The sequence below is a fragment of the Oryctolagus cuniculus genome, chromosome 1, assembly GCF_964237555.1.
Source record: "Oryctolagus cuniculus chromosome 1, mOryCun1.1, whole genome shotgun sequence".
Classification (NCBI taxonomy): domain Eukaryota; kingdom Metazoa; phylum Chordata; class Mammalia; order Lagomorpha; family Leporidae; genus Oryctolagus; species Oryctolagus cuniculus.
The window spans coordinates 102,142,527-102,163,934 of record NC_091432.1 but is presented as its reverse complement, the minus strand read 5'-3'; the positions used below and the strand labels follow the sequence as shown (position 1 = coordinate 102,163,934).

Below are 21,408 nucleotides of genomic sequence, written 5' to 3'. Positions count from 1 at the left end.
ATCTGCACACCCATGTTCATAATAGCCCAAAGGTGGAAGCAACCCAAGAGTCCACGGACAGGTGAAAGGATGAGCAAAATCCAGTACATAAATACAATGGGATATTATTCAGTCTTTAAAAGCAATGAAAAGATGACACATGCTACTAGGGCTTCACAGACATTCTACTGGGTGGAGTAAGCCAGTCACAAGACTAACACTATGAGCTACCTGGAGTCAGCAGATCCACAGAGCCAGGAAGTAGAAGGTGGTTGTCAGAGGCTGGGGGAGGGGACTGGGCAGTCACTGTTCAGAGTTGCAGTTTTGCAAGTGGAAAAGAATCCTGGATATGGACAGCGGTGATGGTTGCACAACAGTGTGAATGCACTTAATGTCACTGAACTGGACACTTAAAAATGGCCAACACGGCAAGTGTTATGTTTTGTGTATTGTACTACAATTAAAAAACAAAACCACAACAGCTCCTGGCTTCAGATCGGCGCAGCGTGCCGGCCATGGCGGCCATTTGGGGGGTGAACCAACAGAAAAGGAAGACCTTTCTCTCTGTCTCTCTCACTGTCTAACTCTGCCTGTCCCCCCCCCCCCAAAAAAAAAAAAGAGTATTTAGGGGTGACCAGGAAGCAAGGAATATTTCTCTGTATTTTGTCAATGTTTTAGTGAGATAGCATTAAAATTGGATGTTTACTCCAGAACTGTTCTGTAATATAGATGTGAATTATTTCCAAGTGTAAATAATAAGTGCTAACAGCTACCTGGGCTCTCACTGTCTTCCAGGAACTGTGCCAGGAGATTCATATTCATTATTTTAATTTTCAAAACCACGTTATGAGGGAGGCGCTATTATGATGATCATTTTAAGCCTCAGAACACAGAAGTTTAGAAAATCCAAATGTTTTGACCAAGGCCACCAGGTTAGTAAGTGGCCCAGCCAGACATGACCTGGGGTTTACTAACTGCAGAGCACACCATTCATTGCTTTTCTTTATTTCCTAAAGATTTATTTATTTATTTATTTGAAAGTCAGAGTTATACAGAGAGAGAAGGAGAGGAAGAGAAAGAGAGAGGTCTTCCAGAGCTGCGCCAATCCAAAGCCAGGAGCCAGGAGTTTCCTCCAGGTTTCCCAAGCAGGTACAGGACCCAAGGACTTGGGCCATCTTCTACTGCTTTCCCAGGCCACAACAGAGAGCTGGATTGGAAGTGGAGTAGCCAGGACTCTAACTGGTGCCCATATGGGATGCTGGCACTGCAGGTGGCAGCTTTACCCACTATGCCACAGCTGGCCCCCCTGTTCATTGCTTTTGTTCATTACGAAGCTTGGGCTCTGTTTGATATACTCAAAGTGTTTGTCATTGGTTTTGTCTTTAAGCTGAGTACTTGTTGAAGCAATTCCTAGGAACAGACATCAGAAGTAGAAGTGAAGTGACGTTTATGTGCCTGGAGACTGTACGCATTGTGTAACACTTCTTACAGAAAACAGCTTGGCAAGCGGCCCCTCACAGCTACTGTGGAACTGGAGTCCTCAAGTCCAAATCCTGAGGTGGAGGAGCTGGAAAAGCAACAAGCAGCAGTGAGCAAATCTGTCTTTTCAGATTCACATAATCCTCTAGAGCAATTTGAAAAATGTCGCTTTAAATTTTCTCAAACTTTATCACTGTTACTCCCAACCATTATTCAGCATTAATCTTTTAAAGAAGCATAAATTAGGCAACTGAGAAATGCGGACAATCTCCAGGTGATTAATAGAAATCCACCTTCCCCCAAGGCTGGGCCGGATCCCTTAGTATGTTTGCTTCTCAAATATGTGTTTGTGCCTAGGACTGTACGACCACAAACTGATGGGTGAGCATGCACATTGGCCTCTCCTACTGTCACATTCCAAAGCGACAGAGAAGACTCCTTAAGGAGAATGAGATCAGCACAGCAATAGGAAACGAAAGGGGCCGTGGGCTCACCACCTGTTTTGAGACATTTCTGAAGGACACAGAGCTGAGGGAGGGCCTGAAGAGGAAGTACTGCAGACAGCGCTGACCAGGGTAGCCCCACACTCCATCAACAGGGCCACGAAGGGCTCTCCGGCAATCACCAGTGGTCTCATTAAAGATCAGGATTCAGTGCCTTGGGAGGCTGGGCCCCCTTCCTGTGACCTGTGTAAACAGAATGAGACATTTGCCCTCCGGCTACCACTCAGGGCACTGCTTTTAGACAGCAAGAGAGTCTTCCTAGACAGGGGCTGGTGGCCTAAGGGGAGATTTTGAAGAAACCTTGAATCTTTCTAATGAGCTCACAGGGAAACAGTCAAAAAAATTCAGAATGCCTCTCCATCTCCACTCCCTCTACCTGGACCCTTGGGGTTCCCCAGCCTGCTTGCCCACTCCTTTCCCACAGGAAATCCTACAGGGAAGACTTCCTGTGCACAAGTCCCGCCTACTTAACACAGAAATCCTGCCAGTCATTCCAGCCAAGGAGAAAGCTTCCTGGAGAAGCAAACATAAACAGTTGAAGACAAAACCCACACACATTACTTATACTAAAGCAAAGTGTGTTTAGTTCTTAATTCATTCATATGAATGGACAATAGGAACAAAAGACCTGTGAAAAAAATACAAAAGTGAAACCTTTATACAAATAGAACTGACCCCATATTTAAAAAGGTTATCCAAACAGAGGAAGAGAATTTTTATACTTATTTTTAAAGGATTATTTATTTGAAAAGCAGAGGGATAGGGAGGGAGGGTGGAAGGCAGAGAGCAAGATCTTCCATTTGTTGCAACAGCCAGGTCTGGATAAGGCCAAAGCAAGGAGCCAGGAACTCTTTCTGGGTCTCCTGTGTTGTAGGATCTGAAGTACTTGGGCCATCTTTTGCAGTCTGCTCAGGCACATTAACAAGCAGCTGAATCTGAAGCAGAGCAGTCAGGCTCAAACCTTTGCTCTCATATGGGATGCCTGCGTTGTAAGCTATAGTTTAATCCACTGGGACACAACTCCAGTTCTGAGATTTTTTTTTTTAAGATTTTTTTATTTATTTGAAAGTCAGAGGTACAAACAAATGGAGAGAGAGAGAGAGAGAGAGAGATCTTCCATCTGATAGTTTACTACCCGAATGGCTGCAACAGTCAGGGCTGGGTCAAGACAAATCCAGGGTACTGGAGCTCTCTATCTGGGTCTCTCACAAGGATGGCAAGGACCCAAACACTTGCCCACATTCTGCTGCTTTCCCCAGGCCATTAGCAGGGAGTTGGATCAGAAGTGGAGAAGCTAGGACATTTATCCAGTGCCTGCATGGCAGGTGGTGGCTTTACTGGCTATGCTATCATGCTGGCCCCCTGAGAAGTTTTTTTTAAATCTGATCAACCACACACAAATCAATCACATTCCTAACACCAATTAAGAAGTTATTTTTTTTGGCCAGCGCCGTGGCTCAATAGGCTAATCCTCTACCTGCGGCGCCGGCACACCAGGTTCTAGTCCCGGTCGGGGCGCCGGATTCTGTCCCAGTTGCCCCTCTTCCAGGCCAGCTCTCTGCTGTGGCCCAGGAGTGCAGTGGAGGATGGCCCAAGTGCTTGGGCCCTGCACCCCATGGGAGACCAGGAGAAGCACCTGGCTCCTGGCTTCAGATCAGCGTGGTGCACCGGCCGCAGTGGCCATTGGAGGGTGAACCAATGGAAGGAAGACCTTTCTCTCTGTCTCTCTCTCTCACTATCCACTTTGCCTGTCAAAAAAAAAAAAAAAAAAAAAAAAAAAAAGAGAGAGAGAGAGAGAGAAGTTATTTTTTAAAAGATGTATTTAGTATTTACCTGAAAGGCAAAGTCACAGAGAAAGAGAGGGATCTTCTATCTACTATTTCACTCCTCGAATTTACACAACAGCCAGTACCATGCCAGACTAAAGTTAGGAGCCAGGAACTCCGTCTGGGTCTCCCACATAAGTGGCCGGAACCCAAGTACTTGAGCCGTCATCTGCTGCCTCCTAGGTGTATCACAGGGAAGGCTGGAGTGGAAGTGTGGAGCAGCCTGGATTTCAGACAACACTCTGCTAGGGTATCGGGGTGTCATATGTGGCAGCTCAACTCACTGCACCACAATGCCCATCTGAAGAAAGGTGATGTTTAAAATAATAGCAGTAAAAAATGCTAATTAGGCTTATCAGAGGAATTTATAATCTAGTACAATCCTAAGAAAGTTACAGTTTGCTGGGGAAAGTAGCAATCAGAGAACCTGAAAGAGTTATTGAAAACTGAAAACAAAGATATTGAAGGGATTGGTAAATGATAATGTAGACACAACTGAAAATCAATTTCGTTATTTGGAAGATAAAGTAAAAGGATTTTTTTTTAGAAATACACTTTTTCTCCTTTTTTTAAAGATTTATTTATTGATTTGAAAGGCAGAGTTACAGAGAGGCAGAGGCAGAAAGAGAAGTCTTCCACCCACTGATTGACTCCCTAAATGGCTGCAATGGCTGGAGCTGTGCCAATCTGAAGCCAGGAGCCAGGCGCTTCTTCCAGGACTCCCATGCAGGTGCAGGGGCCCGAAGACTTGGGCCATCTTCTGCTTTCCCAGGCCATCGCAGAGAACTGGATTGGAAGTGGAACAGCTAGGTTACAAACCAGTGCCCACAAGGGATGCTGGCACTGTAGGCAGCAGTTTTACCCACTATGCCACAGCGCCTGTCCCAAAGTAAAAAGGTTAAAATAACAAAAAATGTAAGAGAAAATTAAGACACACAGAAGTTAAATCTGAGAAATCTCATACCTACTTTAAAAAGCGGTTTTAGAAGGCATAGGGGATTATGGAGCAAAGCAAGAATTCAACAAATAGTAAAATTTCCTTGCACTAAAGAATGTTTAGATGACTGAAAATTCCATCAATTACTAAGAAAAATGAAAAAAAGACACCCTTACACGTCTAAGTATCCTGGTGAAAATTTGGAATTACAAGAGCAAGAAGAAAATTCTAGGAAATAAAAAAGAAAAAGAACAGATGCTAGCATTGTGACACAGCAGGTTAACCTGCTGCCTGTAAGGCTAGCATCACTTATGAGTGCCAGTTTGAGTCCCAGCTGCTCCACTTCCAATCCAGCTCCCTGCTAATGCACCTGGGAAAGCAGTGGAGGATGGCCTAAGGGCTTGGGCCCCTGCACTCATGTGGGAGACCTAGATGGAGTTCCAGACTCCTGGCTTTGGTCTGGCCTATCCCAGGTCATTGTAACCATTTGTGAAGTAAACCAGCAGATGGAAGATATCTCTCTCTCTCTCTCTCTCTCTCTCTCTCTCTCCTCCTCCTCCTCCTCCTCCTTCTCTATAATTCTGCCTTTCATATAAATAAATGTTGTAAAAAAGAGATTACTCTACCTCTCCCTCTCTCTCCGTAACCATGATTTTCAAATAAATAAACAAATATTTAAAAAATAAAAAAGAGGGACTGGAGTTAAAGCACAGAAGGTGGCCAGCGCCACGGCTCACTAGGCTAATCCTCCACCTTGCAGCGCTGGCACACCAGGTTCTAGTCCCGGTCGGGGTGCTGGATTCTGTCCCTGTTGCCCCTCTTCCAGGCCAGCTCTCTGCTGTGGCCAGGGAGTGCAGTGGAGGATGGCCCAAGTGCTTGGGCCCTGCACCCCATGGGAGACCAGGAGAAGTACCTGGCTCCTGCCATCGGATTAGCGCGGTGTGCTGGCTGCAGCGCGCCGGCCGCGGCGGCCATTGGAGGGTGAACCAACGGCAAAGGAAGACCTTTCTCTCTGTCTTCTCTCTCACTGTCCACTCTGCCTGTCAAAAAATAAAAAATTAAAAAAAAAAACAGAGAGAATAATAGTCAAATTGTCATTCTATTTCTTTTCAGTAATGCTAAGCACTAGAAGATATATCATTAGTAAAACCAATGTACATTGAATGCATATTGTGTGCTAGACATTGCTTTTGGTCTTTGGGGATACATCTGGAATCACAGACAAAAATCTTGTTCTCTTGATTGTACATTCTTTTTTTATTTTATTTTTTAATGATTCATTTATTTACTTGATAGGCAATTACAGAGAGGGGGAGAGAGTATCTTCCATCTGCTTGTTCACTCCCCAAATGACTGCAATGGCTGGGGCTGGGCCAAGCCAAAAAAACAGAAGCCAGGACCTCCATCTGGTCTCCCACATCAGTGCAGAGGCCCAAGTTTTGGGCCATCTTCCACTGCTCTCCCACGCACATTAGCAGCCAACTGGATTGGAAGTGGAGCAGCCAGGACTTGAAAAGCACCCATATGAGATGCCTGCATTGCAGGTGGTGGTTTAACTTTGTGCGCCACAGTACCTGTCCCTGATCATATATTCTTAACTGGGAGAATGTCTCCAACCACTGCAGGAGGGAACGTGGATCTTGGAATTCTAAGCCTGGGAAATGCTATCAATCAAATGTGAGCTAATGCTTCAGTTTTTAAGAATTCAGACAGATTACTTTTTATACAAAACAAAAATTCAAATAATTATGCCAAAAAATTAAAAATCCAAGAAATAAAACAAAAATGATGTCATCTGATTGTGATCCATAAGAAGTGCAGAATTCAGAAGGAAGGTAGGAGATAGGGAGGGGAGGTGGAAAGGTGGAGGGAGAAACCATTAAAACTTGCAGTTTAGAAGAATGTCATCTGAGCTGCAAATTTTCGATTAAATAAGAGCACATTTTCTTCCAAATGAGGGTCTATCCATGCCACTCAGTTGAAAATTACTGGCATCTATAGAGCACCTATGTACCTAGTACTGTGCTGAATGTTTTATAGGGGCTATCATTTTTATTGTACAGAAGACTTAATTATAATTAGAGTGCAATGTTAATAAGCCATTTATATATACAAATTCATACTATATATCATATATTATATACCTTTCAATTGTGTGTGTATGTATATATGTATATATACATACATACATATGTGTATATACACACATATGTACACACACACACAATGTTAGCAGTAGCTCTTAGAACAGCCTGGACAGGAATAGGGTGGAAATATTATTTTATAGGGATATATTCATGTGGGGAGCCATTGCACGGCGCCCTAAAGATGGCGCCGGCTCCTTTCCCCCGGAAGGACTGGCGAGAAACAAACATCTCCTAATAAGGAGATGTTTGAGCTCCCTTCCGGCTTCCGCGTTGCTGTACCAATCAATGCTTGCCACTTGGCCGCTTTTGATTGGTGCGCGGATGGCTATAAGAGGGAGGGGAGAAAAAAGGGCGCGGTATTAGAAGTTTGAAAGAGGTTCCTGAATAAACTGCTGGAAGAAGAGTTCGGGTCGTGTCTTCCTTGCTGGTCGAGGGACGCGACAACTGGTGGCCTGTACGGGGAACATCTCGAACACGAACTCAGAACTTCCTGCAGTCAGGGCAGCGCTGGTAAGTCCCCCGGGAAAATAAGGTGGGGATCCGCGATAAGAGCGGGCAGTCCTGCGATAATAGCGGGAGGGTAGTTCTGCGATTAAAGCAGAGGAAGTTCTGCGACAAAAGCAGAAGGAGCTCTGACCCGTGGCCAGGGAAGGAGCGCAATTTTTGACAATGGGTAATTCACAGTCCCATGAAATTTTTCTGGCGCTGAATGCGCTGCTTCGGGAAAACGGTTTGAAACTTAAGCCTAGTACGTTGCATAGGTTTTTACGTAACTGCAATACCATTGCACCCTGGTATGGGGTTTCGGGAAGCCTTACTATCCCTTCATGGGACAAACTAGGCAGGGATTTGGATTTTGCATTTGAACAGGGTAATCTTGAAGGGGGAGTGAGACCAATATGGAAGTTAGTGCGAGCATGCCTCGAGGATGAGCAGTGTAGTGAAGCTATTCTGAGCGGTCAAGCTGCCTTGGAGGAGCTTCAGGAAGAGCGCTCCGAGAGAGCTGCCAGTGAAAAAGGGAAAACTTTGAAGGAGAGTCGGAAAAGAACTAGGAAAAAACTGTACCCCGATCTTTCCGAGTTGCGCAGCCCCTCCTTAGTAAGTAGTTCTAGTGCAGAAAGTAGCTCAGAAAGCAGCAGTGAGTCTGAAGAGTGTGGCGATAACAAAGAGTCTGGTATAAAGCAAGTACGGGAATTAAATCGGCAAATGAGGAAATTGCAATTAAAAGGAAAAAAGGAACTTAAGCATGGTACTTTCAAGGGGAACTTAGGGGAGGAGCCTGAAGCCTCTCCTCCTCAGTATGAGCCTGTATCCGCGCAAGAAAGAGGGCGGACTTTCTGTCCGGGAGTCTGGAAACAGGTTGGTGCGGAGTTGCTAAGTGCCTATCCTGTCTTCCAAGATCTGCAAGGGCAGAGGTACGAGGAACCCCTCGACATAAAGATAATCAAATCACTAGCGGAGTCAGTAAGAGCCTATGGCATCAGCGGCTCGTTCACGCTGGCTCAAGTAGAAAATCTTCAAAGATACTGCATGACTCCAAATGACTGGAGCGGGTTGGCTCGTGCCGCATTGTCACCAGGACAATACTTAGACTTCAGAGCTTTCCTGATTGACTTTGCCAATGAACAAGCGGCAGAAATGCAGCGGCAGGGAATCAGCATTGGGACAGAGATATGCTGCTAGGCATAGGGAGATTCGCTAACCAGCAGACAGGTTACCCACATGCAGTGTATGAACAAGTTAACAAGATAGCCATCAAGGCTTGGAAGTCTATACCCAACAGAGGAGAGGTAAGTGGGAATTTGACAAAGATTACACAGGGACCCACCGAGCCGTTTTCAGACTTTGCAGCGCACATGGTGGAAGCTGCGGGTAGGATTTTTGGAGATCCAGATCGCGCCATGCCGCTGATAGAACAGTTGGTTTTTGAGCAGTGCACTAAGGAATGCAGAGCCGCTATAACACCATGGAAGAGAAAGGGCTTCAGGTATGGATAAAACAATGCAGGGAAATAGGAGGGCCGCTATCCAACACTGGCCTTGCTGCAGCAGTCCTTCAAATCACGAAGGGCAATAGGGGATCAGGGAACGCTGGAGCATGTTTCAGCTGTGGAAAAATGGGACATATGAAGCGGCAATGTCCGCAAAGGGGAAGAGGCAAAGAACAAAGACAGGAAGGACCAGGAATTTGTCCAAAATGCAGGAAGGGAAAGCACTGGGCCAACGAATGCCGCTCGGTAAAGGACATTGACGGCAACGTCCTTGTTTCTGGCAATGGTGGGGCGCGTCCAAAAAACGGGCAGCGGGGCCCTCGTCCCCAGGGCCCGCAAATATATGGGGCATTCGAGAGTCAGCATCAGGGCGCCCATCAGGACCAACAGCAGGGGAGGCAAAGTCAGTGGCCCAGCTTCAGACATCCCAGAGACCACGGAGAGCCACTGCAGGCTCTGCAGGCCTGGACCTCTGTGCCACCACCAGACTCATACTGACACCAAAAATGGGAGTGCAAGCCATTGAGTCAGACTTTCAGGGACCCCTAGAGGAAGGGACAGTGGGATTGTTGTTGGGACGTTCATCCTCTACCTTGAAAGGTCTCATAATTCATCCAGGAGTCATAGATTCGGATTATACTGGCATGGTGAAAATCATGGTTGAGTCCCCTAGAGGTATAAAGGTTTGCCTTTACCTTGCCGGCGTGCAATCATGAGCAGCCTGACCAGAGGTATGAATGGGTTGTGCTTCCACAGGGCATGGCTAACAGCCCCACAATGTGTCAGCTATTCGTGGGTCAAGCGATTGGGCCTTTACGTAAGAGATTTTCTTCCCTAAAATGCATCCATTACATGGATGACATCCTCTTAGCAGCAAAAGACGAATTCGTATTAGATGATGGCTTTGCATATTTGATTCAGTTGTTAGAAAGTAAGAAGTTATTTATTGCCCCTGAAAAGGTTCAAAAAGGAAGCATTGCAACTTATCTGGGATCCCGCATAACTAGTACTCAAATTGTTCCTCAAAAGGTGGAATTGCGCAAAGATAGTTTAAAGACTTTAAATGATTTTCAGAGATTGTTAGGAGATATAAATTGGGTTAGGGGTTATTTGAATCTTCCCAATTATGAACTTAAGCCACTTTATGTCATTTTGTGTGGTGATTCGGCATTGGACTCACCGCGGTGCTTAACTCCGGAGGCCAGGGAGGCCCTAGAGAAGGTAGAAAAGAAATTACAGGAGGCATTCTTATGCAGAATGAATGAAAATCTGCCATTGTCATTATGCATTCTCCCAACGCTTAGCCAACCTACAGGGCTAGTATGGCAGGAAGGTCCGCTTTTATGGATACATCCAAGGAGCTCTCCAGCCAAGTCTATTGAGTATTATCCGGCAGCGGTGGCAAAGCTAGCACTGGAAGGTTTGCAACAATGTTTACAATATTTTGGAAAATTGCCGTGTGAAGTGATTGTTCCTTATGATGCCAAACAAGTCAACGTGCTATGTGCTCTTTTAGATGATTGGGCAGTGTTTCGCTGTGGGTTCCCAGGCTTTATAGACAATCATTTACCAAAAAGTCCATTGTTACAATTCTTTAAAGAACATCCGGTAGTATTTCCAAAAATTACAGCCGCTGAGCCATTACTAGGTGCTCCAAATATATTTACGGATGGGTCAAAAACAGGCTGTGGGGTTTATATGGTAGAGGGTAATGACCCGGTATTTCATCAGTTTCAGCCAGGCTCACCTCAAGTTGTGGAGTTAAAAATAGTTATTGAGGTCCTTAAGCAGTGCTCTTTTGCCTTTAATTTGTTGTCAGATTCCTTATATGTGGTGAACGCATTAAAGATATTGGAAACCGCAGGGCCGATTAAACCTTCTAGCCCAATTGCATCCCTATTACATATAGCCCAGCAGTTGCTTTGGTCACGGAAAAATCCCTTTTTTGCTCAGCATATTAGAGCCCACACAGGCATGCCTGGTCCTTTATGTGAAGGCAATGCGCGAGTAGACCTGTGTACTAGACAGGAATTCATCTACTTCCGCAGAGGCTGCTAAAGCTTTCCATCAATCTTTTCATGTCAACGCGCGCGCTTTGCAGCAGAAATTTCATCTTTCCCGCGCAGATGCCAGACAGATTGTACTTGATTGCGCTGACTGTGCTGTTACTCGTGCACAACCTAGTGTTGGCGTAAACCCTAGAGGGTTACTGCCTGGGAGAGTATGGCAGATGGATGTGACCCATGTATCGGAATTTGGGAAATTGAAATATGTTCATGTCTCAGTGGACACGTGCTCAGGCATTATGTATGCCTCTCCCCTCAGTGGTGAATCTACACGCCAGGTGATTGCTCATTGTCTGGATGCATGGGCTGCCTGGGGGAAACCCCAGGTGCTGCCAAGGGCTGGGTTTTTCATAGGGGCCGCTGAGGAAGGTATTCCCATTACTAAAAACTGATAATGGCCCGGCCTATACATCTCAAACCTTTACCACCTATTGCCAAAAAATGGAGGTTCAACTTGTCCATGGATTGCCATACAATCCTCAGGGCCAGGGCATAATTGAGCGAGCACACCGCACACTGAAAGAATATCTTTTAAAACAAAAAGGGGGAGTTGGCTATAGCCGCACCCCGAGAGAGAGAATTGCCTTAGTCTTATTTACAATTAATTTTTTAAATTTGGATGTGCATGGGCACTCAGCCGCGGACAGGCATCAGCAACAAGGAAACCCAAGTAGAGGGTTGGTAAAATGGAAAGATCTCTTGACGGGCCAGTGGCGTGGCCCTGATCCCGTGCTGGCATGGGCACGAGGTGCTGTTTGTGTTTTTCCACAGGATCAACATGACCCGGTGTGGGTTCCGGAGCGAGCGGTCAGGCGGGTCTGCCACGAGGAGAATCCTGCTGTTGCTCTTGATACTTCTGCCTCAAATGCAGCGGACACTGGCGGAGCAGAGATGGGGGATTCTATCAGTATTCCCAAAGCCGATGCCGAATTGGTCCGCAGAATTTGACTACACCTTGGAGCAACTGCGCCTTGCCGTGGTCACCATCAACTCCACGCGTGTGGATGTCTCCTTCGCATCTGGACTGTCATCCCAGATCCAGCTGTCTCCAGCCTGAAGGAGTGGGTGGGACTTGGAGCTTTGACGGGGTTGCTGTTACTTGTTGTGTTATTTTGCCTGTGGTGTTTGTGCAGGATGAGGACAGCTCATTGGCGGGAATTGGCCATGATAGCTCAAGCCTTTTATGCCCTTGAGGCTGGACAACTGCCGCAAGCATGGCTGGCCTTCCTTGAATGCTAGGCATGGGTGCAGGGTGCGAGGCAAAGCACTGCAGAGAGAACGAGCCATTACGTTCTCTGGAAGGCAAGTCTGTCTGCATGTGGGTTGGCATCCCAGATCCCACCCCCGCGAAAAGGATGCTGTTCCAGGTGGATGCCTGGCAGTGGGGGACAGACCCCTACCTTCTCCTGTAATCCTTAGATGCCTAGTTCTAAAACAAAAAGGGGGAACTGTGGGGAGCCATTGCACGGCGCCCTAAAGATGGCGCCGGCTCCTTTCCCCCGGAAGGACTGGCGAGAAACAAACATCTCCTAATAAGGAGATGTTTGAGCTCCCTTCCGGCTTCCGCGTTGCTGTACCAATCAATGCTTGCCACTTGGCCGCTTTTGATTGGTGCGCGGATGGCTATAAGAGGGAGGGGAGAAAAAAGGGCGCGGTATTAGAAGTTTGAAAGAGGTTCCTGAATAAACTGCTGGAAGAAGAGTTCGGGTCGTGTCTTCCTTGCTGGTCGAGGGACGCGACAACAACATATATGCACCAATGGGAATCAAAAGATTCCATCTAGGGGCTGGTGATGTGGCCTAGCAAGTAAGGCCTCCTCCTGCGGTACTGGCATCCCATATTGGTGCTGGTTCGAGCCTCAGCTGCTCCTCTTCCAATCTGGATCTCTGCTATGGCCTTGGAAAGCAGTGAAAGATGCCCCAAATCCTTGAGCCCTGCACTCAAGTAGGGGACCTGGAAGTAGTTCCAGGCTCCTGGCTTCAGATCGGCTCAGCTCTGGCTGTTGTGGCCATTTAGGGAGTGAAAAGCGAATGGAAGACCTCTCTCTCTCTCTCTCTCTCTCTCTGACTCTGCCACTCTGTAACTCTATACTGCCTCTGCTACTCTGTAACTCTGCATTTCAAATAATAAATGAATAAATCTTTAAAAAAATTCCATTCGTAGAAGTTTGTCACAATGGTTAAGACACAACTTGGGATTCCTGCATCCTTTATCAGAGTGCCTGCTAATGTACAGCAGGTGTTTAGTCAAGTACTGGGGTCCCAGGCATCCCCATGGGAGACCTGGATTGGGTTCTGGGCCCCTGGCATCAACCCCACCCAGCTCTGGAAGAAAAATTTCTTAGACTTAGCTGCTAAATGTCCTCAATATTTAGCCAAAGGCTCATAATGCTTAGAGAATATGTCTCAGGCTAAAGAGCATTCAGCATATTAATTATAATTTTTAATTGAAATGAGAAGGTAAAACCCTCTCAAAATCTTCTTTCTGATTTTGAGTTAAAGGAAAAGTTTTCAGACACTGTGTGTCCTAACCTTTTTGACTCCACAAAGAACTCAGTACAGTTCAGCCAAAGACTCTGGACTTTTCAGAACAGGAATTTGTCATTGAGGATTACTCATCTGTCAAACTAGAATAAAATGTGGTTTTGTCTCAGGCGACCTTCTTCAGCAGTTGATATTTACAGAGGCTGGGAACGTAGCATCTCAGACGTTAGAGCACACGTCAGGAAGGCTGCTGGGATACACCGTCCCCAGCCAGTCCAGTGGCCCCAGGCCGCCCCCCAGCCTCCAGGCCCTTCATTTGCAGAGCAGGGATAGAGCAAGCCTCCTCAGCACTCATATCTTCCCTGTGAGAAGACAAATCACAAGGAAGTCCTCTGAACTATTACTAAGTATTATGAGATTACAATGTAGTATTACTTGGATCAGAGCATTTCAAAGTTGGAAATTATCTAGTCAGGTCATCTAGTTCCCAATTCCTCTTTCATGGTCTATTACTTGCTCAGAGCTGCTCCATATATTATTAGTCTTACAGCTGTAATTGATTTAAATTACATGATTCTGAACTTTGTCCTCTTCTAGAAGTACAAAGAATTGTGATCCATTCATTCTGGGAGGGACTTTGCCAATCATCTCCTCTAATCCTCTCGTTTTAAACATGAAGCAATAGCACTCAAAGAGGATGGCTGGCCTAAAATAAACACAGGGCAATGAACTCGGGCCTTGGATTAGAACTTGGATCCCCAGATTTTCAGGCACACAATCCTTTCCCAGGTCATTACTAAAACAAGAAAAGAGCAGCCACTTTTGGGTAAGCATAATTAATAAAGGTGTATATAGTCCTCACAAGATTGCACAAAGTATTTTAGTATTTTTTATGTTGAAAAAATTTGTTGCTACTCCAAAAGCAATTATGCAATGAAATAAACAGCAAAAATATAAAAATAAAGGAAAAAACATCTTAAATAAAAACTTAAAAAGTAATAATGATTAAAAAAATAATATCGATATACATTCAAATCTATTGTCTAAACAAAGCTAAGATTTTAAGTATCGATTAGGTACTTGGTCAAATTAATTTATCAATGTTTCAGTAAAACTTGGTATTATTTAGTCCTTAATGAAGACCCTTGGAGGAGAGGCAGAAGATTATAAATAGTTAATAATATGGGCTTTTGAAAAATTAATTAATTTGAGAAGCGGAGAGAGAGACAGGGAGCACACTTCGGCTGCTGGTTCACTCTCCAAATGCCCTCAGCAGACCAGCTGGGACAGGTCTGGGCAAGAGCCAGGAGCTGAGCATGCAATGCAGGTTTCCCACGGGTGAGGCAGGCAGAAACCCAATAGCTTGAGCCATCCCGGGTGTACCTTAGCAGGGAGCTGGAGTTAGGAAACAGGAGTCAAACTCAGGTTCTCTGATGTGGAAGTCTGGACTGCTAGGCTAAATGCCTGCCCCAGAACACGGAGTTTAAATCAAGCAGTCACGGGTTCAAAGTTCAGTTTCACCTATTACTAGAGACATAAAATTTGAAAATGTATTCAAATTCCTTAGGCTTCAGTCTCCACCTTTGTATTATGGGAATAATAACGACTGTTAGCTCATAAGATGGCTCTGAGGATTCAAACGCATTTCACACAATGCTGCCAGTGGGACCACTCATTGTTACTGCTTGGTCCTTTCACGGATGGAGAAACCAGAGCCCTCAGCGAGCACTTGTCCAGGATCGTTTAGCTCGTAAATGGTGGAACCATTTACAACGGAACAGCGGTTCTCCTCATTCTGCGCTTTCTGCTGCGCCATTCAGCACTTCCTCAACTCATCTTCACATTAAGCTCCAGCTCTTTCTACCCAAAGGGAGATTGCCTCCCTAAGTGGGACAGCTCCCTCAGCCTGTTTCACAGCACGGGCCTCTAACAGGCGGCATCTCCTTGGGGCTGCCAAAGGTAGTCACCGACTCTTTAGAGTTCCCAGGTCCCATGTGCTGGGTCCATGCGGAGAGGTTGACTGCCTGTCTGTGCCACACAGCCCTCTGTTGTACGCTTGTCCCTGCCCGCTGGCCCTGGCCCATGTCCACGTGCCTCTGCTGCCTTCCCCCAGCTGGGCTTCTCTCCCAGGCCTGGGACAGCTTTTTCCTGCTGCATGCTGCTGAGTCCTGGCCCTTCGGGACTCCAATGCCCCTCAGGCACCCTTGATTTTTCCTAGGTGGGGGAGGCTCTTACAAATGTGACTCCCCCTCTCCTAGAGGTTAGAACACCCCGCTTTTTATCTTTGGCTCCCTCAGAGCCAGGCATGAGCTGATGTGTTGTTAACACTCCAGAGTTCACGGCACTAAATTTGGAAGGAAGAAGAAAACAGGAAGGGAGCAAGAAAGCAAGGGAAGGAGAGAAGAAGGAGTGAGGGAGATCGGTGGTCTTGCTTGTCATACAAGAGTTCCTGGCCAGCGCCGTGGCTCAATAGGCTAATCCTCTGCCTTGCGGCGCCGGCACACCGGGTTCTAGTCCCAGTTGGGGCGCCAGATTCTGTCCTGGTTGCCCCTCTTCCAGGCCAGCTCTCTGCTGTGGCCAGAGAGTGCAGTGGAGGATGGCCCAAGTGCTTGGGCCCTGCACCCCATGGGAGACCAGGAGAAGTACCTGGCTCCTGCCATCGGATCAGTGCGGTGCGCTGGCCGCAGCGCGCCGGCAGCGGTGGCCATTGGAGGGTGAACCAACAGCAAAGGAAGACCTGTCTCTCTCTCTCTCACTGTCCACTCTGCCTGTCAAAAAATAAATAAATAAATAAATAAATAAAATAAAAAGAGTTCCTGAAACCACTGTAACAGTCAGCTTAATTAACACAAAAATATTTGAGCAATTTCCATCTATACTTTTATTTATATATCTACATATCTCCATGGAAGTATTGACAATAGACAACTGTCTTCTGTTTTAGTCTTAGAAATCATATTAAATTTTAAGGGAGAGGGAGCTGGCAGAGAGAATAGAAAATGAGTTTTAGACTTGGGCCATGAACATCAGATTGGGGGAGTTCAGCATCAGGACATGGAGATGGTGATGACTAATCGTATGTGTCAACTTGACTGGGCTAAGGGATGCCCAGGAAGCTGATGCACCACTATTTCTGGGTGTGTCTGTGAGGGTGTTTCTGAAAGAGATGAGCATTTGGGTCACTGGGCTGAGTAAACAAGCTCCACCCTCAGCGCTGTGGAGGAGAAGCCGCTAATCCCTGGAGGAGCCAGCTGCAGCAAACCTGCGAAGGAAGCGGGAATTGGCTCTCTGTTTTTGAGTCTTCTGCTGTCCTGGAATATTGGTGCTCCTAGTTCTCAAGACTTTGGACTCAGACTGAATGACGCCATCAGCTTTCCCAGTTCTCCAACTTGCAGGTGACTGTCGTGGAACTTCTCAGCTTCCTAACTGTGAGACAACTCCCATAACAAATTTCCTCTTGCATATATTTCTATACAGGCATCCTTCAGTATCCATGGAGATTGGGTCCAGTAACCCTGAATACCAAGATCCATAGAGGCTCAAGTCTCTTATATAAACAGCAAAGTTTTGCACATTACCTGGTTACATCCTACTTTAAATCATGTATATTACATTTAATACCTAATGTAATATTAATGCTATGCAAATAGTTACTGCATTATTTAAGAAATAAGGGCAGGGGGCGGCGCTGTAGCATAGCGAATAAAGCTGCCTCCTGCAGTGCTGGCATCCCATATAGGGGCCAGTTCAAGTCCGGGCTGCTCCACTTCCCATCCAGCTCTCTGTTATGGCCTGGGAAAGCAGTAGAAGATGGTCCAACTCCTTGGGCCCTTGCACCTGTATAGGACCTGGAGGAAATTCCTGGCTCCTGGCTTCAGATTGGTGGGTCTGGCCATTGCAGCAAATTGGAGAGGGAACCAGTATATGGAAGACCTCTCTCTTTCTCTCTCTCTCTCTCTCTGACCCTCCTTCTCTCTGTGTGTAACTCTTTCAAATAAATAAATAAATCTCTCTCTTTTTTTTTTTTTAAGAAAGACCAAAAAAAAAAAAAAAACACAGTCAATACAGATAGAATTTGGGGTTCTTTTTTTCTCAATTTTAGAGAAATTTTTCTCAAATTTAGAGGCTGAGACAGAGACAGAGAGAGTTCCTATCCACTGGCTCACTCCCCAAATGCCTGCAATGGCCAGGGCTGGGTCAGGCCTAAACTGGACCTAGGATCTCAATCCAGACATCCCACGTAGGTGGCAGGAACCCAGTCATTTGGATCATGACCAAAGTCTGCATTAGCCCAAAGCTGGAGTCAGGAGCTGGAGTTGATTTCAAACCCACATACTCCCATATGAATGTGGGCCTCTTAACAGCAAACACGAAGGTTGCCCCTAATTTTTTCTGAGTATTCCCCATCTTTGGTTGGCTGAACCTGCAGATGTGGAACCTGTGGCTAGGAGGGCTGCCTATGTATCCTATGAGATCATTTTCCCTGGGTAATTCTAATAAAAATATTAGAAACCCTAAGTTTGTTGAAACAGCTATGCCTCCAAGCTCCTGTGCAACCTTGGGCAAATCACTTTCAAGTTTACTAATATGGAGATAATTCTGAAGGGTGTTAGTCTTACAGAGCAATCATACACAATAAATGTGATACAACTTAAACAGTCAAGATTTTAAAAGATCCATGACAGTGACTATTGCACTATCTGAATTTTCACAATCTTTAAGGACTGTGTTCCATTATTTCAATTTTTTTTGTGTTTTCTTCCATGCCTCGATTAATGCTTTCATAATTCCTGATTTTCAGCCATACAGTCATTCATTTCCATTAGTTCTATTTCTGAAGTGGTAGAATCTGTTCCTGGCCTTTCTGTTCCCACTGTGACTCCTACTCTCAATAATTCTCATTTAGGTACAATAGTCCCATAACATTTATGACTACCTCTTTAGACAATCATTCTCCATTATGTCTACTGCATCTTGGACATTTATATAAATTTAGACCGTCCATGCCGTGTGCCTATGAGAGTACATAAAAGCTCATCTTTTGGCTGCAGTTATCTTGGTTATATCCAATATTCTCTGTTCTTCAGTCCCTTGGCTTTCTATTCCTGTTCTTAATACTGGGTGCAGACTGTTTTTTTCAATTATCTAGATGGACTTGTTTCTCTTTCATTTCCTACATTCTCTCTCTAACACCATTCTTATTCATAAACTCCTCTTAACCCGCATCTGAGGGTAAAAAACTATTTTCAATGTCCCATTCTGTTCATGATTGACTCATTCTAGCCCCACCATAGGAAGCCAGGAGAATTCTGTCATTCAAGTGATTGTTCCAAAACTCAAATTATAGCCTGATAGTCTCTGATGATGGTACCCACAACAAAATTCAAGGTTTTGTGACTTGGATGACTATGAGGCACAAAGGATCTTTGGCAAAAGAAGGGCGGCGGGAAGGAGACCAGAAGTTTAGTCTTTGGGACCCTCCACCACTGGAAATGGAAGATGACCTGGGAAGAAGTGACCAAGCTACAAAGGCAAGCCCAGAGAAGGTTATGTGGTGAGCATGGGGCGGGCGGTGGGGAGGGAAGTTGTTAATAGTCTCAGCTGCCAATCCAGAAGTTGCTGGCAGTGCCATGGAAGCAGAGACAGTGGTGGTGGTCAGCCAGGCTGACAATAACCACACCCTTCAGGTTTTCACTTTTGTAAGCATACATAGGAATCCTGGCTGACAGCTCCGTTCATCCCTTCAATCAACGGTTGGCCAACAACTACGTGCCAGGCATAATGTTAGTCACTGGGTACACATGGAAGGGGAAAGCAGCCATCACATCCTCCTTGGCAAGTGTCATTAAATAACTTAGCAGGTAGATTCTTAACCACTGCACAACACCAGTCCCATACCCCATCCCCTTCTCAAAGATTTATTTGAAAGGTAGCATTACGGGGGTGGTAGGGAGAGAGAGATTCCATCCACTGGTACACTCCCCAAATGATCACAACCACCAGGGCTGGGCTAGGCCAAAGCCAGGAGCCTGGAACTCCATTCGGGTCTCCCACATGAGTGCCAGGGGCCCAAACACTCCAGCCATCTGGAGCTTCCCCAGAAGTGGAGCAGCTGGGACTCAAAGCGATGCTCACATGGTTTGCCAGCATCATAGGTGGTGGCTTAACCTGCTACGCTGGAATGCTGGCCTCTACTAGTCTTCTGTATTGTCTTGTCAACATTAGAATGGATTTTTGAACCAGCAGATGTGGCTTCTTGCCAGTGCATTTATGCAAACAATTCTCAGATGCACCACAAATATGCAACCAGGATAACGTTATAGCCTCTGTGCAGAAATACTGCTCAGGAATAAAGACAGGGTTTTGATAAATGACCTCCTTCCTAGAAAAATTACACACATTGCTGGTTTCTGAATGCTGTAAATTTTCCAAGCAGCTTTTTCAACAGACAGAACCTGTATAGTCAGTTAAAAAAAAAATTCCCAAACTGGGATCTTGGAGAGTTAATCATTACAACACAGTTTTCAGTAATATCCCCATAGGTTTATGCTAATAGTCTAGAGTCCTTGGTGACCCAAAATGAAGTAATTACATTTTGCTGATCTTGCTTCTCATAGCAGGATTGATAGCAAAAATGTCTCCTGAGAAGAAACTAGCTCACATCACCAAGAATCAGGGTCCGCTGAGGAAGAGCACTTACATAATTAAAGAGACATATCATATTTATGGCTTGAAAGACACCCATTGTAAATGTGTCAGTTTTCCTTAAAACTAATCTACAAACTTATCATAAATAAAAATTCTGACAAATTCTTTTTGGAATTTGACAAAAAAAATTAAACATTTTCTGGAAGAATAAAAAAAAGGGAGGCTGGTGCTGTGATGTACAGGGAAAGCTGCTGCCTGCAGTGCTGACATGCCATATGGGCGCAGGTTCAAGTCCTGGCTGCTCCACTTCTGATCCAGCTCTCTGCTATGGCCTGGGAAAGCAGTAGAAGATGCCCAAGTCCTTGGACCCCTGCACCCGTGTGGGAGACCTGGGGGAAGCTCCTGGCTCTTGGCTTTGGATTGGCACAGTTCTGGCCATTGCGGCCAATTGGGTAAGTGAACCAGCGGATAGAACACTTCTCTCTCTCTGCTTCTCTCTCTGTGTAACTCTTTCAAATAAATAAATAAATATTTAAAAAAAAAAGCAAGAATAACTGAAAAGATCCTAAAGACCAAATAGTATTAGGGAAGACATTGTCAAGCATTTAAATACTCACAATGGCTGGAACTGCATAGGGGACCATCCAGGAGCCAGGAACACAATGCAGGCCTCCACGTGTATCACCATGGCCTCCCAGGGTCTGTGTGAGCAGGAAGCTGGAGTCAAAAGTAAAGTCAGTGCCAAAAATTCAACCCAAATACTCCAATGTAAGACACAACATCTGTTTTTTAAATTAATTAATTAATTTGAATGGCAGAGTTACAGAGAGGGAGAGCCACACGAGAGGTCTTCCAAATGCTGGTTCATGTCGCAAATGGCCACAACAGCTGGACATGGGCCAGTCTAAAGCCAGGAACCAGGAGCTTCTTCCACCAGGAACCAGAAGCTTCTTCCGGGTTTCCCATGTGGGTGCAGGTGCCCTAGGACTTTGGGCATCCTCCATTGCTTTCCCAGACACATTAGCAGGGAGCTGGATCAGAAGTGGAGCAGCCAGGACTTGAACTGACATCCATACAGCACTACAGGCAGCGGCTTTACCTGCTGTACCACAGCACTGGCCCCAGAGACCCAAGCACGTTAACTGCTGGATGAAGTGCCTGCTCCTAGATGCATACTTTTGTAATTTTTTAGTGTAGAAGGACTTACAGCCTGACATTTGATTGTGCAAGCATCAGATTCCCCACTGAGCGTGGCCTTGCCAAGACACAGCGTACTGCCCCCGAGGGCTGGAGGAGATCCATGTTCCCTCCTACACACACAGCCTTGTGGAGAATGCCCCAGTGATTTGC

The 21,408-nt window shown here is 45.7% G+C and overlaps 1 long non-coding RNA gene across 1 annotated transcript; it reads right to left on the bottom strand.

The window, feature by feature from the left end:
- Nucleotides 1-615: 615 nt before the first annotated feature.
- LOC138850578 (uncharacterized) lies at nt 616-20,785 on the bottom strand. Its single transcript, XR_011390524.1, has 3 exons — nt 20,676-20,785; nt 1,956-2,144; nt 616-1,546 (listed from the first exon to the last, which is right to left on the bottom strand). It is a non-coding gene; the product is annotated as an uncharacterized lncRNA (long non-coding RNA).
- Between the last annotated feature and the right edge of the window lie 623 nt (nt 20,786-21,408).